Source organism: Urocitellus parryii, chromosome 4 (assembly GCF_045843805.1).
Source record: "Urocitellus parryii isolate mUroPar1 chromosome 4, mUroPar1.hap1, whole genome shotgun sequence".
Lineage (NCBI taxonomy): Eukaryota > Metazoa > Chordata > Mammalia > Rodentia > Sciuridae > Urocitellus > Urocitellus parryii.
The window spans coordinates 142,442,308-142,459,352 of NC_135534.1; positions in this window are offsets into that span (position 1 = coordinate 142,442,308).

The window sequence follows — 17,045 nt, forward strand, 5'->3', positions numbered from 1 at the left end:
TCCCTGGCTGGAGTCCACTTGAGCACTCAACCCTTAATTTTACTTCCCCCTCCATCAAGGCAGTGTGTGAGGACTGTGTGGGAATGAAATCTCTTGTACATACTTAGCACAGCACCTAGAGTATGAACTTGTACTCCCGTTCAGTAAAGAGGGTACATAGAGTTTATTGTAAAGCGTCGGGAGAAGTATTGTATTTGTAACAATATCGTTCTTTGTATACACAAAACTCAATGATCTCTATATATAAATATAAATAAATATATAAATAAAATATATCTACACGTGAGCCTGGAATGTTGACACCGCACACCCACTGAATGTATTTCCTCTTGACAGTCTGGTCACCGGTCCTGGCCCTCCCTCCCCTTCTCTGTACCATGGCCGCAGTTGTCTGGTTTGGGGTTGTGATGTATTTAATGTGCTATCTCCTTTATTTAACTGAACGCTAATGTCTGTATAAGAGTTGCTGCAACAATAAACAAGAACTTCATCTCTTGGCCCCGCTGAGTGTCTTATTGTTTCACGACAGGTACAGACCTTGTTGGGGAGGATCATGTCTTTTCCCTAATATGCCACCTCCTGCCCACTGTGACTACAGGGTCTTGCTGCCCAGAGCCCAGGCTTTTGTTCTGTGAAGCTGACCTGGTTATAAACACAAAAGGCTGTGTTTGCCTGTTGGGCTGATCCTCCCTGGTACTGTCAGCCACCCATGAGTACACTGTGAACAAGAGAAGGACCCTCTGGATTTCACACTTTGTATCCTTGAGGGAAGTGAAACAGGAATTAATTCCCCTCTCCTCAACCCCCACAGAAACCTCTAGCGAAGGGAGGGAGGCTCTGTTAAGGGCCTGAGTGGTGGACAGTGGAAAATAGTACCCTGGAGACCCATTGGAAGGTTCTGTGAGAAAGTTCTGAAAGATTTTCAAAGGAATTGCTTTTTGCAATTCTACTTTTCAAACTTCAGCAGCATGACCTTCCTGTATGCTGGAGGTGCTAACAGTATTCAGCCCTCTTTCTAAAGCAGAATACTCTTCACAATTTTTCTCTGAGAATATCATTGCCTTCAAAAACTTGACACAGGCCCTGTAAGTTCTGTGCATTGGAACTGCCAGAAGCCCTGGGAAAGGGCTCCACCTGGGAGGTGGAGGCTGGGCATTTACAGTGGTCCTGTGGCAGCCTCCTGGGATCCACCTCCAGAGGACCCATATTAGTCTGTTTTGTATTTCTATAACAAAATACATGAGCCTGGAAACTTATACAGAGGTTTAGGAAGGAGAGCAAAACAGTTGTACAGTAAGGCCCCCCAACTGTCATCTCACCACAGAAACATCTGTTTAAACAGTTATGCACACACAAAATTGCCTTCACAAGAGCTAAGGAAATCCCATGAGAGATTGCAGTACCTGGTTTTAACACAAGAGACACCCTGAAGAAAGCAGGAAGGAAAGGTTGGTTATGTCATCATCCTTCAACTTTAAGCAGCACAACATGGAAAGAGATGCCTCCCACTTGGGAGAGGGAGAGAGAATTAACTGAAGGCTTTAGACTTGAAATCCAGAACCCCCATGGCCCCTGCCTGTAGACATTAGCCTGGTGGCCAAGGGACTGCTTCCATGATCCCTCCTACAACCTCTGGCAACACATATAAAGCAAGACTCCATCTACAGGGAAGTAAGCACAGGACTTGCCTTAGACTCCACCCAGTAAGGCAGGTGAAACAACACCAGGGAGATCCCAATGGCTCCTGTCCCCAGACTAGTGCCTGCAGCAGTCTGGCTGGGCAGATAACACCAAGGTCGCGGGTTCATTCCCCATACCGGCCACCAATGCCGCAGTCTGGCTGGGCACAATTCAGGAGCCACTTGTCAAAAGAAACGAACTTTATTTTTAGAACCACACAGGCCAAAAAAAAAACCAGCTCCTCAGGAAAAACCCTCAGAGCCCAACTGCCACCACAGGCTTCCCACAAGCCTCTCACACAAACACAAGCCTCACCACCTCCCACAATCCTCCTGCTCGAGGTCGACTGGCTGGGTTGTGTGGGCGGAGCCAAAGAAGTCCCCCAATGAGCATCACCGCAGAGGAGCCAATCAGCTAGATGTTGCTGGGGCCCCTGTGAGCCAATCATCAGCTGGCAGTCTGAAAGTTTGCTGGCAGCTGGAAGTTTGCTGGGCCCCTTGGGCTGTGGCTCTCAACAAGTGCCTGCAGAGAGAGGGAGAGTCTGGACCCACACTAGTGCCAGGCAGAGATCAGAAGCCCCAGGAGGATGGGCTTATAGTGCAGCCAGGGTCAACTCTACCTGTCTGCTGCAGTCTTGGGCCAACGAGTACACCAGATCAGCAGGCAGGCTGTAGCACCATGGGCTTTGGTCCTGTCCTTATACTGCCCTGGTTTCAGGGGGCAATGGGCTCTGGATATGATCCTGAGTACTGATATGGTTGCCCTTCCCATTCCTACCCCAAACCCAGGCAGCACAATATTGAGAGTTGTTATCCCATGGAGAGAAGAGGGAGTTAGGCACAAGTCACTGCTCAGGAGACTAAGACTGGACCCTCTATGTGAGGCCTAGAACTAGACAGAATTCTGCAATGCCTGATCACAGATTGGTGACTATGGGTGATGTGTTTGGGCCCACCCCACACCAAGCAGAGACTTACAAAAATACACAGCCCTTTTTATGCACTCCCCCATTCCATCCCGAACAACACAGCAACTGCAGATTTGTGACAGACTTGGGCGGGTGGCATCTTCTAAGGCTAAAACAGTGACAGTACATCAACCTCAGACTCCTGATGAACATGAGTTTTGGTGCCATCTGGTGCTGTGGCAGTGACCATAGGCTCAGAGAAAATAAGTACCCTGCTTAACTTGTCACCACCAGACCTATCCTGCAAGAAATAGCCAAAGGGAATTCTTCAAACTAAAAGAAAGATGAGAATAAAGAAAAAAATGTAGGAAAGTATAAAGAGTAACACAAATTCAGAATGTTCAAACATAATGGATAAACCCTTTATATTTTTAGTAATACTGAAAAACAACAATTACATTAACATGTTAAGAGATAGGCAATATAACAAGTTGTCAAATGGGATGTCAGAAATTCCAAATGGAGAAAGGAATTGAGTACAAAGATAAAGTTTTTATTAGTATTTTTTACTTTTTTCTTTTTCCATCTTTACAATCGAAGTTAACTTGCTATCATTATGAAATAGCTTGTTATAATCAAAAAATGTTTTTTTCTAAGCCTGGTGGTAAATACAGTACAAAAATCTACAAAAAGACACAACAAAAATAAGTAATCAGGGGCTGGAGTTGTGGTTCAGTGGTAAAGCACTCGGCTAGCATGCATGAGGCACTGGGTTTGATCCTCAGCACCACATAAATATAAAGGTATTGTGTCCACCTAAAAAAAAAAACTAAAAGTAAATATTTTTTAAAAATAAGTAATTAATACACACTATTAGAGAAAAATCACTTACCCACACAAGACTAAAGGGGAATAAACTACAAACTGAACACACATACACAAAAAAAAAAAAAGAAGAAGAAAGAAAAAGAAACCTAAAATAAAAAAACATGTACCAAGTAAATGTCTTTTTAGGTATTCTATAGTTGGATCTTAATTTTTTTGAATTTACTTTTTATTCTAATTTGTTATATATGACAGCAGAATGCATTACAATTCATATTTCACATATAGAGCACAATTTTTCATATCTCTTGTTGTATACAAAGTATAGTCACACCATTCCTGTCTTCATACATGTACTTAGGGTAATGATGTTCATCTCATTCCACCATCTTTCTACCTCCATGCCCCCTCCTTTGCCCTCCTACCCCTTTGCCCTATCTAGAGTTGTATTCCTCCCATGCTCCCCCTCCCTACCCCACCATGAATCGGCCTCTTTATATCAGAGAAAACATTCAGCATTTGTTTTTTTTTTTTTTTTGAGATTGGCTAACTTCACTTAGCATTATATTCTCCTGGGTCTTAATTCTTAATTAATTCTTTCACTGTGTTTTTGCTTGGTGAATTTAATCCATTTACATTTAAGGTGATTATTGATGTATGTGGTGTTACTCTACCTGTAAAGACACATATAGACTGAAAGTAAAGAAATGGAAAAAGATATTCATGAAAGTAGAAACCAAAAGAAATCAGGAGTAACCATATTAGATAAAATAGACTTCAAATGCAGTAAAAAAAGAAAAGAGATTTCATTATATAATGATATGTAATGATAAAGTAGTCTTTTCAGCCAGAGGAAATAATGATTATAAACACTCCCAATATTAGAGCACCTAAATATATAAAGCAAATTTCAGTAGACCTAAGGGAGAGAGACACAGACTTCAGAGAGAAAATCAAGGAGAAAAAAAAAAAAAGAAGAAGAGGAAAAACTACATTCTAGAGACCAAGCAGCTGCAGAATATACATTCTCAACAGCATATGAAACACTCTTCAGGACAGATCACATGAAAGGCCACAAGACAAGTCTCCCCTGCCCACACACACACACAAAATGAAATTGAAATCATATCAAGTACCTTTTCTGACAAAATTTTAATGAAATTAAAAGTCAATAACAATAAAACTTTGAAAACTATATAAATACATGGAAATCTAGCAATATACTCCTCAACATTCAATGAAGAAATTTAGAAAATTTAAAACGTTTTTAAAAAGTGACAGCGGGGGCTGGGGTTTGGGGCCCAGAGGTAGAGTGCTTGCCTAGCATGCAGGGGACACTGGATTCAATCCCCAGCACCACATATATGTAAAATAAAGACACTGTGTCCACCTAAAACTAAAATACTAAAAAAAAATTCTTAAAAAAAGTGACAGTGGACACATAACATACCAGAACCTATGGAACACAGGAAAGGCAGCACTAAAAGCAAAGTTTATAGTAACCGACTATTATACCTCCAGGAAAAGAAGAAAAAAAGCCAAACCAAAATTAGTAGAAGGAAAGAAATAAAGACTAGAGCAGAAATAAATGAAAGACTAAAAGCAAAAATGTTGACAAAACAAAAAAGTGGTCTTTCAAAAATAGAGAAAAATTGGCAAACCCTAGCTAGACTAAGAAAAAGAGGGAAGGCTCAAATAAAAGCAGAGAAAAGAAAGAAATACAACAGACATCACAGAAATATGAAGGATCATTAGAGACTTATTATGCACAACTATATGTCAGCAAATTTGTCAGCCTAAAAGAGAAACTGGCAAATTCCTGGACATAAACAACTTAACAAGATTGATGCAAAGAGATAGAAATAACTGTAGAACAGATCAATAAGTAACGAGATTGAATCCGTTATAAAAAGACTCCCAAGAGAGAAGAGCCCAGGATCAGATAGTTTCACTGCTGAATTCTACCAAATATTTTAAAAACTAATATCAATTATCTTCAAAGTATTCCAACAAATTGAAGAGGAGGGAATTCTTTCATTCTACCAGCCCCAGTGTTACCCTAATACCCAAACCAGACAAAAACACAATCAAAAAAAAAGGAAGCTATAAGCTAATATTACTTATGAATAGATACAAATACTCTCAACAAAATACCAGCAGTCTAATTCAACAGCACATTAAAAGATTATTCACCATGATTAAGTGAAATTCCTCCCAGGGATGGAAAAGATGGTTCAGCATATGTAAATCAGTAAAAATACACCATACCAACAGAATGAAAGACAAATACCACATGATCATCTCAAACACAGGAAAAGCATCTGATAAAATTTAACATCTCTTCATTATAAAACTCAACATAATTGAGGCTTTATATAAACAAGCCCACAGCCACCATCATAGTGAATGAAGGAAAGCTGAAAGCTTTTTCTCTAAAGTCTGGAAAAGGATGCTCATTTTCACTACTTTTATTTTAGAAAGAGCAATTAGGCAAGAGAAAGAAAGGACGATCCAGATTGGAAAAGAAAAGGTCAAAATCACTGAAGATGTCATGATCTTAAATATAGAAAATTCTTAAGACTCCACTAAAGAACTATTAGAATAAATTCATTCATCAAATTTGCAGGATACAAATCAACAAACAAAATCAGTAGTGTTTCTATATTCCAGGAAAATAAATCAAGAAAGCAATCCCATTTTCAGTAGCTCTCCTTGACCCGTCCCCCTACCAAAAAACCTAGGAATAAATTTAACCAAAAAGGTGGAAGGTCCCTACAAGGAAAACTTCAAAACACTGATGAAAGAAATTGAAGAGTACACACACAAACACACATGATATTCTATGTTCGTGGATTAGAAGGATCAATATTATTCAAATGTCTATATTACCTAAAGTGTCTACAGATTCAATGCAATTCCTACCAAAACACCAATGACTTCTTCACAGAACTTGAAACAAATCCTAAAAATATTATGGAACCAACCCCCCCCCGCCAACCCACACACACACACACAAATAGCCAAAGCAAAAAAAAAAAAATTAATAAAGCAAATCTTGACCAAAAAGAACAAAGTATCACACTATCCAACTTCAAAATATACTACAAAGCGGTAGTAACCAAAACAGCATGTTTTTGGCATAAAGACAGACACATAGACCAATGGAAGAGTATACAGAGCCTAGAGTAAGCCTGTGCACCCATGGGCAACTGATCTTTCACAAGGGTGCTAAGAGCACACATTGGGGAACAGACCATATCTTCGATAAAGGGTGCTGGAAAATTAAACATCTACATGCAAAAGTATAAAACTGGATACCCTTCATCACATAGAAAAATTAATGCAAAATGAAATAAAGATGTAAATATAAGACCTGAAACTAAAAAACTGCTAGAAGAAACCAGGGCAAATGCTTTTAAAAAATGCAATGGTCCCGAATTTTTTTGGCTAAGACCCCAAAACACTGGAAACAAAGGCAAAAACAGACCTAAGTAATTACATCAAACTAAAAAGCTTCTACAGGAAACAACAGAGGGAAGGGACAACCTGAAGAATGGGAGAAGATGTTAACAAAGGATACATCTGACTAGGTGTGAATACCCAGGACATTTAAGAAATGTGAACAACTCAAAAGCTAATGATGATCTTAATGGTAATAGATCTACATACACATTTCTTAAAGATAACACAAATAGTAACAGGTACATGAAAAAAAATCATTACTGATCATCAGGGAAATGGAAATCAAAGCCATAAGGACACCTCAACTCCCTCCCAGTTAGAATGGGTACTACCAAAAAAGGCAAAAGTGAAGTACTGTGGAGATAAGGGAACCCTTACAACTTCTGTGGGAATGTAAAGAAGCAGTCATTATGGAACACAGTATGGAAATCCCTTGAAAAAATAGAACCATATGATCCAGCAATCCCACTCCTGGATGTATATCCAAAGATAACAAGGTCAGGATGTCACAGAGACATCTGCCCTCCCTCGTTTATTGTGTCACTGTTCACAATAGCCAAGAGATGGAATCAATCCAGGGGTCTACCTGCTGATGAATGAATAAGGAAAATGTGGTACAGACACACAATGGAGTATCATTCAGCCACAAAACCCTGTCATTTGCAATAAAAGTGGGGTGGAGTTGGAGGGCATTATGCTAAGTGAAATAAGCAAGGCACACAAAAACATTATCTCATGATCTCACTGACATGTAAAATCTTAGAACGTTGATCTCATAGAAGTGGAGAGTAGAATGGGGGTTACCAGAGGCTGGGAAGAGAGGCTGGGAAGAGCAGTGGATGGGGTCGGGAGGAAGCTTTGCAATGAGCACTAAGTGCCAGGTAGATCAGAGATCCATGTTCTAGAGTGCTGTTGCACAGTAAGGGGACTACAAATAATGACAATACACTGTTACCGCAACACCCAACTCAATCAGTCAGGGTCATTCCAGGTGAATTGGTACTAAATAATCACAGAGATAGAGAAAATATCTTTTTCTTGGGGTTCTGTGACAGCTCCTCTGCCCCAGCTTCTACAAGGGACGCAAGGGAGGGGGACAAAAAAAAGAGAGAGCATGCCCCGAACTCTGGTTTTTATTGAGGGGAAATGTTCGATAGAACATTCCATCCAAAAAAGGTAAATGAGTAGTATTACAAAAGCACAAGGAGGCATCCCACTCCCATTGAGAAATGCCCACTCTCACAGCTTCATTCCCTGGCTGAGCAGAGGTGAGGTCCACCTGCTTCCACACACAGCTGAAGCCAGTTCCATCCCTCCATCGCTCAAGGCTAAAGGTGAATGTTTTCACAGAAATAAATGTTTAAAGAGATAGATACATTTATCCACACTTGAACACTGCACATTAACATTGAGACCAAATGACCTCTGAAACAAAAGAGCTTATTGAGCAGTTACAGATGCTAGCCAGAAAAGGAAAGGGCCAGCTCCTGGGATAGTTCCCCCAGCCTCTAGTAACAGAGCTGGGTAGCGGTTGTAAAATGTCCAGAACCAAGAGCATTTTTATAAACATTGGGGAAGGAAAGCACCCTAATCTTCATCAGCTATAGATAAAGAGGGGCAGGATGACACCAAAGAGGTAGACTAAGAAGTAAGGAGAAGTAATTATTGCTTCTGGATTCATTGGGGTAAAAATCTGAAAAGTTTATGGGGACCCAAGCCCTGTGGTCAGCTGCCATGGGATTTAGGTTAAGGTTTTAACATAAGGTTTTTACATGGAGATGTAAATCGGCCTCTGTTGTTGCCAGCCTGTGGCTTGTTACCGATTCACCTCTTCCCCATCTCTCCTCCTTTTGTCCTCGAGCCCTTTCCAATTAAGTTTAGAACATCTCAGAATTTTTATCAGTGGACATATACTAAAACATCACATGATAACCCATATATATGTACAATTTCTGTGTCTTTAAAAAAAAAAGCAATTCTGAAAATGGGTAAAAAGGTCTATTGGACTCACAGTTCTGGTGGCTGGAGGGTCCAAATGGCATGACACCGGGGTCCTGGCGAGAGCCTCTGGCTGCATCTCAGCATGGCTGAGAAGCAGACAGGGAGCCAGCCGAGCGCAGACGGGGCGAAGGGAGCAGCAGTCACCTCTCTTTTTAACAACCTGGTCTGGCCAGGCCTAACTCCTTCCAGAGAGGCACTGCCCACCCCACAAGAGCACTAATTGCTTCTTCAGGGTGGAGCCTGCGGCCTAATCACCTTCCACAGGCCTCACCTCTTGAAGGTTTACGCCCACCCACTTCCACACCTGGGGCCACACTTCTAGTCGTTTCCCAGCTTCCCTTCTGGGACAGGCCATATCCAAGTCACAGCAAGTCCCCTTCTCTCCCTCTCCTTGCAGAAAGCAGAGTGTGTCCCCAGACATGGGTGGCTGACTAAAGTGGGAAGCCGACCCTGATGTGTTGAGAGTCACACTTGGAGAATGGCGACCAGCTGGTCCTGATCGGGCCTTCCAGGGTGCCAGGGACTTTCCCGAGCACTCTGGATAGATTGACGTGGTTAGCGCCCACAGTGCTGCTGAGAAGTAGACGCTATTATCCCCAGTAGAGATAGGGGAGCTGAGGCACAGAGCACTCCTGGGGGCTCAAGGACTATCCTTACCCTTCCAATGGCTCCAGCTGTGCTAGGAGCCCTGGCCTTCAGCACCTGCTGATGGACGTGGCAGGACAGGTTTGGTCTCTCAGATGCCCTCTCTCTGGGTTCTCATCGTGAGCACCCCTCCACCTCCCAGTCGGCCAACATGGCCCACACCCCTGTCCTTGGGGTAGGTTTTTACGAGGGTTCTTGGCACTGGAGGAGGAGTCTTTGCTCTGGGCTTTCCCTCTCCTCATTTCTTTGCATCCTTTAAGGACAGAGGTGGGTGGAGGACACCTGCATTAGTTCTCACCCTTGGGAAGGTCATAGGCCTCCTCTTGACTGACTTTTTCTGCTGACCTGCTTCCTAGGGGTTCCACAAAACAAGCAGCGGGCAGCCCTCGGGAGCTGGGGTCCCTCAAACTCTAGTGATACCTTCCACTGGTCCCTTAGGCCACACCCAGGCCGGAGTCTCACAGACATGGAGCTCCTGCAGCAGCCATCGTCCTTGCCCCTCAGAGGAAATGAGAGGCCACCCTTAAGCCCTCAGTCAGGCATCCAATGAGCCCTCTGCTCTCGGTCACTGTCTCCATCAAGGATGCCCAGTCCTCCACTGGGCCAGTTCCTCAGTCCTATCAGAGGAAATGGTTGGCAGTTGCCGCAGTCTGACTGGGCATGATTCAGGAGCCACTTGTCAAAAGAAACGAACTTTATTTTTAGAACCACACACGCCAAACAAAACAGCTCCTCAGGAAAAACCCTCAGAGCCCAAATGCCACCACCGGCTTCCCCCAAGCCTCTCTCCCCTCCCACAATCCTCCTGCTCTTGAGGCCGATTGGCTGAGTCATGTGGGCGGAGCCAAAAAAGTCCCCCAATGAGCAGCTCCGTGGTCTGAAAGGGCAGGGAAACAGCCCAATGAGCATCACCGCAGAGGAGCCAATCAGCTAGATGTTGCTAGGGCCGCTGTGAGCCAATCATCAGCCGGCAGCTGGAAGTTTGCTGGGGCCCTTTCGGCTGTGGCTCTCAACATCTCCCCCTCTCTGTTTAAACAACAAGCATGTGGCTTAGGGACCATGACTGCCTTAGGTTGTCCAATACTACATATGGTCCTTACCCGTTATCAGATGAGCTGACCTCAAGGCATCAGCCTCCTGTCTTAGGTTGGTACCATTGCAATTGGATCTTACCCGTCACTGACTACCGGTCCAGTATACAGCCACACCTGTGGAGAGGTCTTTGTACCAGTGGGGGGTGAGGTTCTTTGCTCAGTTTAGGGTAGAGGAGGGAGGCTGACAGAGGCCTCTGCACTTTGGGGTATAAGAGAAATATTTCTCCTTCCTTACCTCACAGGAGGAGAGGGGAGTAAACAGTTCCTTTTCTGAATTCTGAACTTCCTCAAGTGACAATGCCCTTTGATAGCCCTCTTATATCATCAGGATGAGGGTGGGAGACGCAGGCACCGGGAGAGCCTATTTGAGCTGTCTACTCTCAGCAAGCCCTGTCTGTCTCTCCTGGAGACCACTGGGTAGGTGGCATCTGCTCCCAGGGCAGACAGACAGACGATGCCTCCGGCTCTCACCTCTCAGTCTCCATCTTAGATGAAATTACAGAACTAGAGGGAAAATCTGCTCAACCCTCCTGATGCACACAGAACCACTTGGTTTTGTCTTTCTTCTAAAATTTTTGCTTAAACCATGATCTTTGGAGTTACTTAAACTCACTGAGCTTTTCATTTGCAAACTTGTGACTGTCTCATGGGTATTCTGTGAGAGTAAGAGACTCCACCGGGAGTTCTCAGAATGTCCCTGACTTACAGGAGAGCTGAGCAGTACTGGCCACTTCTGTACTGACACAGACATGCCACCTCTCCACACTGTCCCTCTCGGGACCCATCAGGTCCAAGTCCATGAAAGCTTCCCAGAATTTACAGACCCCCCCCAAGAGTACATAAGTTTGAACCTCAATTCAAGAGCAGATGCTCCAGTAGCCCCGGGTCACCTGAAGAACCAGCCTGACAGCACTATAAACTGTGGTGTGATTGAATTTCATCCCACAAAGGCAGATCTATGCTCCTAGTAAAAACTTTTGAAATGTCTGTATATACCTTTTTAAAAATATTTTTTAGTTGTAGATAGTCACAATATCTTTATTTATTTATTTTTATGTGATGCTGAGGATCGAACCCAGTGCCTCATGAGCTCAAGGCAAGCACTCTACAACTGAGCTACAACCCCAGCCCATGTATGTACTCTTAAAAAATATTTTTTTAGTTGCAGATGGATACAATACCTTTATTTACTTATATATTTTTATACGGTGCTGAGGATCGAACCCCATTCCTCATACATGCTAGGCAAGCGCTCTACCACTGAGCCACAACCCCAGCCCCTCTGTGCATACTTTTTTCTCTGTGAATACTTTTTAAAGGTTAAAAATATAACTCTCATACAAACATAGAATGAACACATATCAAAGATTTATTAACTCATGAATGACAAAACATGTAAGATGGTAAAGCTGGCCCAGAGAACATTTTGGGAACTAAATATTTATTGGCATTTTAGAAGGAAGGTTAGAATAAAGTTGCTAGGTTAGAAACAAAACTGGTTAAAGTCCTTTAAGACAATAATGTTATAAAAATTAGGGTTATCTCCCCCTCCAAAAAAAATTATTTGCATCTCTAGTTAGGGTAGTGGGAAGAGTTGGTGTTAAGTGCTATGTAGAAAAATAAAATATGGAAAAGACATTCAAAAACAGAGACACAGATAGATATTTGTACACCCATGTTCACACCAGCATAACTCACAACAACCAGAAGGTGGAAATGATCCAAGTGTCCATCAGTGGATGAACGGATAAACATTCAATCAATTGTTATTCAGCCTCAGGTAATTCTGATACAAAGCTACCATGTGGATGAACCTTACCCTAAGGACATTATGTCGAGTGAAATAAGCCAGGCCCCAAAAGACAAATAATCTGATTGCCCTCATGTAAGATGCCAAGAGTAGTAATCAAATTCATAGAGACAGACAACAGAATGGTGGTTGCCAGGGGCTGGGAGAAGGAAAGAATAAGGAGTTGTTGTTTAATGTGTACAGAAGTTCCCTTTTGCAAGATTAAGAGAGTTTCAAAGATTGGTTGCACAACAGTAGGAATGTATTTTAGACTGTTCCCTTAAAAACAGCTAAGGTGGGGCTGGGGGTGCAGCTCAATGGCCTAAGAGCACTTGACAAGTGTGTGCGTGAGGCCCTGGGTTCAATCCCCAGCACAGCAAAAAAGGAGGAAAAAGAGAAGAAGAAACGCTAAGGTATTAAATTCTATGTCACAATATTGTTTACTACAATTTTTAAAAAATTTAAATCATTAAATAAGTTTGGTGCTAGTGGTTTTATGTAGGTTGGTTTCAAAAGGCCTTATGAAGATGTGAAGGAGGGGCCTGTGGATGTCTAAGAAATGAGAGACAGAGGGTGGTGTTGGCAGATGCAGCTCTTGCTCTCTCTCTCTCTCTCTCTGTCTCTCTCTCTGTCTCTCTCTCTCTCTCTGTCTCTCTCTCTCTCTCTCTGTCTCTCTCTCTCTGTCTCTCTCTCTGTCTCTCTCTCTCTGTCTCTCTCTCTGTCTCTCTCTGTATCTCTCTCTCTCTCTCTCTCTCACACACACACACACACACACACACACACACACACACACACACACACTGCTAATTGCTTCCACTGGAGTCCACACAAGCATCTCCTCTGCGCTCTCCAGGCTGAATCACCCCTTCAGAAACCAAAGGCTAGATGTGGCGCCCTCTGGTGGAATAATGTGAGAAAGGCCACACCCAAATAACCCCGATTCCCGGGGCGCGATCGTGGTGTGAACGTGGAATCTCAGTCACCGGTTCAGGTCCCGTGTGTTCCACATAAGGAAACGAGAGTCCCAGACAGTGGTAGGACTCGCCTGAGGTCACACAGTGAGTGGGCAGCTAGAACGTCACTCGTTGGCTGCCGGGTTAATGCCCTTTAGTGCGATCCCCGCGGCTGACAGACATTCCATCTTCCTATTGGCCAGGCTGGGCGCCCTGCAGACGGGCAGAGCGCGTGCTGCCGCCCAGTCCTCCCGCCGGCCCCAGAGCCTTGGTGAAAGCGGGCAGCGAACAGCACAGACGACTGCTGCACCCCACCCCTCTCTGGAGGATGCAGGTTGAGGGTACCATTAGGGAGGCGGTAGGGAAGCACAAGGTGGGAAGCACAGCCTATTTCTGCTTGGACCCCTCCCCAGAACGCCATATGCTTCCATGGGCAATCTCAGTACAGTTCCCCAGCTACTAACTACCCCAAGTGCCTCTTTCCCCTCCACGAACCAGTTTCTCACGGGTGGGGATATGTCTTCCTCAGTTTTCCACTCACAGTGGATTATAATTGAAGAGTCATAGACAGCAGGCTGAGTTATGGCTTTGCTACCTATTCCTGCTGTATGAGCTTGGCAAGTTGCTAGACTACTCTGAGCCACTATTTCTTCATCTATATGATGGGGCACAGCTTGCCTCTGTTGTTCTGAGCACTAGAGTCTATCCCTGAAGCACTTAGCCTGTGCTTGTTCCGTGCTAAGTCATAAGGTATAGAAGATGTAAGGGAACTCTTCTCTGAGGAGGTGAGATCCCTACAGGGCTTGGAAGATGATGTAGGAGTTTGCCAGGTCATGTCGTGAGGCCAAAGAGAACATTCCATGTGTCAAGGCCTGGAACAACATGGAGGGGGATCCCCACATACTTGGCTCTGTGGAAGCATAGGGTGTGGTATGTTCCAAGTCAACTTAGAAGCTAGAACGTTGTTTTCTAGAATTATCTCCCTGTATGATTCCAAAATTAGGGTTGGCCACAGGAGAAGTTTGAGATGTAGAAGGTGGAAATGAAGCCTCCGCCAGTGTGTACCACAGGTCCATGGGATGCCAGGTGTTGCACAAACTGTCACTGGTCTGCCAGTCAGCACTGCCCACCAGAGCACTTCAGACCCTTCTACAAGGGCTCTAAATTCTGGGACAGGTGCAGCCCACTCCTCCTGCAGGTCCCCATACCACTGAGGTGGACGTGGGGTGACAGACGACACACCACGCTGTCCTCATGGCTTCTAGTTTCTGCTGGCTCTCCTCATCTTGTCTTTACAGCAGCCAGCCCTAATGGACCCAGGGACCCAGCCTTGCCCAGGCTTCTTCCCCAGCTCCCCACAGCTGGTCCTTATCACATCCCACTGAAGGAGGTCAAACTCAAATAGATGGGAGAAGGGGGTGCAGATGAGGAGGGGATGGCTCAGTCTGGCCTAATCACGAAGCACTTTGGGAAGGCTGCTTTCACTTGGTCCCCACTCTCAAATTTGGTAAGATGAAGTCATTCCTTATTTTAGGAGGTCTACAAAGGTAAGAACTTCCCCCACAAGATATTGGCTGTCAAGATCGGTGATGCCAGAAAAATGAGTCCCTCAAGCTTGAGGTGGGGAGGGGACAACGATGTGCTCATCCATCTGTTCCTGGGCACACCTGGGTGCTCACAGCAACAGCTACCTCAGCCTCATTCTGCTGAAGAAATTAAGGCTCGGAGCCTCAGGTGGAGACTCGGCCCAAGGACACGGCTGCTGCATAGAGGGGCCCAGACTCATTCCACATCCTACAGGTGAGGGATCGAACTTCCATCCTGTGAGCACAGCCCACAAGCCACTTCACAACAGAAAGCCGGGAGAAAATAAACTTAGCTCCTACAGCAGGGCCCAGAGAGACTTTCTCTCCAATATCCCAAACCCAGCCCTCGCCTGGTGTTCAGGACCCACCCTGCACTCCTCAGTGTGGGGGAAGAACTTGGGGTGGTGACCACCCCCTATGCCAGCCTCAGTGACTCCAGGGCCACAGGTCTTGAGAAAACAACCTTGATTGTGCCCTGGAGGCCTCACACTAGGGTCAGGAGTGTGCCTTGCAGAGGGCTGTCTCCCTTCATTGGTGTGTTGGAGCCAGCACTTCCTCATCTGAGAGAGTCATTCTTAAAAATGAAGTGAAACATATTAAAAACAAAGCTAATACTCATCACTTCCTAATTATTTTACTTCTAATCCCTGCTCTTTAGATCCTGGCATCTTGTGGTGCCAGAATGACAGAATGGTGGCCTGTGCATTTAACTCTCAGCTCAGTGACATCACACTGGAGCGTGAAATGGGCCATGGGAGCATTTAAACCACAGACACCAATAGAAACTACAAACCAGGCTCCATGTATTGTTTTGTGGATCATCTGGGCTTAGGAATGTGGCAGAGACCATGTTGATAGTATGGATTAAACCTAGGAGTCTCCTTTCTATAGACATCACATTGTGAACAGCACAAAATTAGAGGGAGGGGGTTGGGAGACAGAAGGTCTAGGAGACACCAAAGCAGATGCCTGGGAATAGGGAGCAAGAACCAGATGGTCTGGGCCATGAGGAGTGCAGTGAATCCAATTTGGCAGAAAAGTGACCTAGAGTCAGATGATGGTGTCTGTGCAGTCCAGGCTGGACCAGATCGTGCCTTTCGATTTTATTATTTTTCACCAAAGAAGAGTTCTGGGTGGTTGCAAGATCATTCTGTGCTGTGAATTGCCAGGTTATCTTCTCAGCCCTCAGGCCTCCTTCTTCAAATTCTGACTTGGTACACCCGTGAATGGACTGAGGATTCAAGGACCCTGGTCATTGTTCCGTGGGCATCAGTCACAATTACTTTAGAATAGCTTGGGTGGCCAACATCCTAGTCTGTGCACCTGTAGGAATGCTGGGGGGTGCTCTGTGTGGAGGTAGACCAGGCACCTCCCAGCTCCTGGCTCTCCTGGCTTCCTCCAGTCCAGACCCATCACTGACCCATTATGTGTTCTTTTACAGCCACCTGGTGGGCCAGAGGGGAGTGCACAATAGTTCAATAAACCCCATGATTCTGGTGCTAGAGGGAAATGAGTCCTAGAAACAACAGGGTCTAGATTCATTCCTCTGGGATTGCTCAAGAAATTGGTGTATTTATCTATCCTGGGTGAGGATGGAATTGGAATGAAATCTACCCTTCCTATTGCTTTGCTCTTCAAATTACTTCCATAATAAAATTACCTAGGCAGAGATGGAACACCAGCCTGGAGCCCAGGGACATAAGGAGGTGTTATGAACTCTTATCTCACATTCTAAAATGCCCCCTTCGGCAGGGTGACTCCCACTGGGTTCTGGAGATGCCAGCCTATTGGTGTGAGGGTGGTGTTTCTCCTGGTCCCAGACACCCAGGACTCCATTCTGCACCAGAAACAAGAAGCACCCACCTGGGGAGCTGTGAACAGGCTGCAGGGGTGTTGACATAAGCCCAGAGCTGCCTTAAGTAGATGTGGGCTAAGGATGCCCAGAAGCCTCCAGAAGGGAAAATGGTCTGTGTACCCTTAGACCTGTGCTTCCCCCAGTCAGAACCCAAACCACAACTGATACCAGAATGTACTGGCTGCGATCACAGCATCAAGGTCACGAGCTGCTGCAAGAAGAGCACTTGGCAATGTGCACAGTAGCCC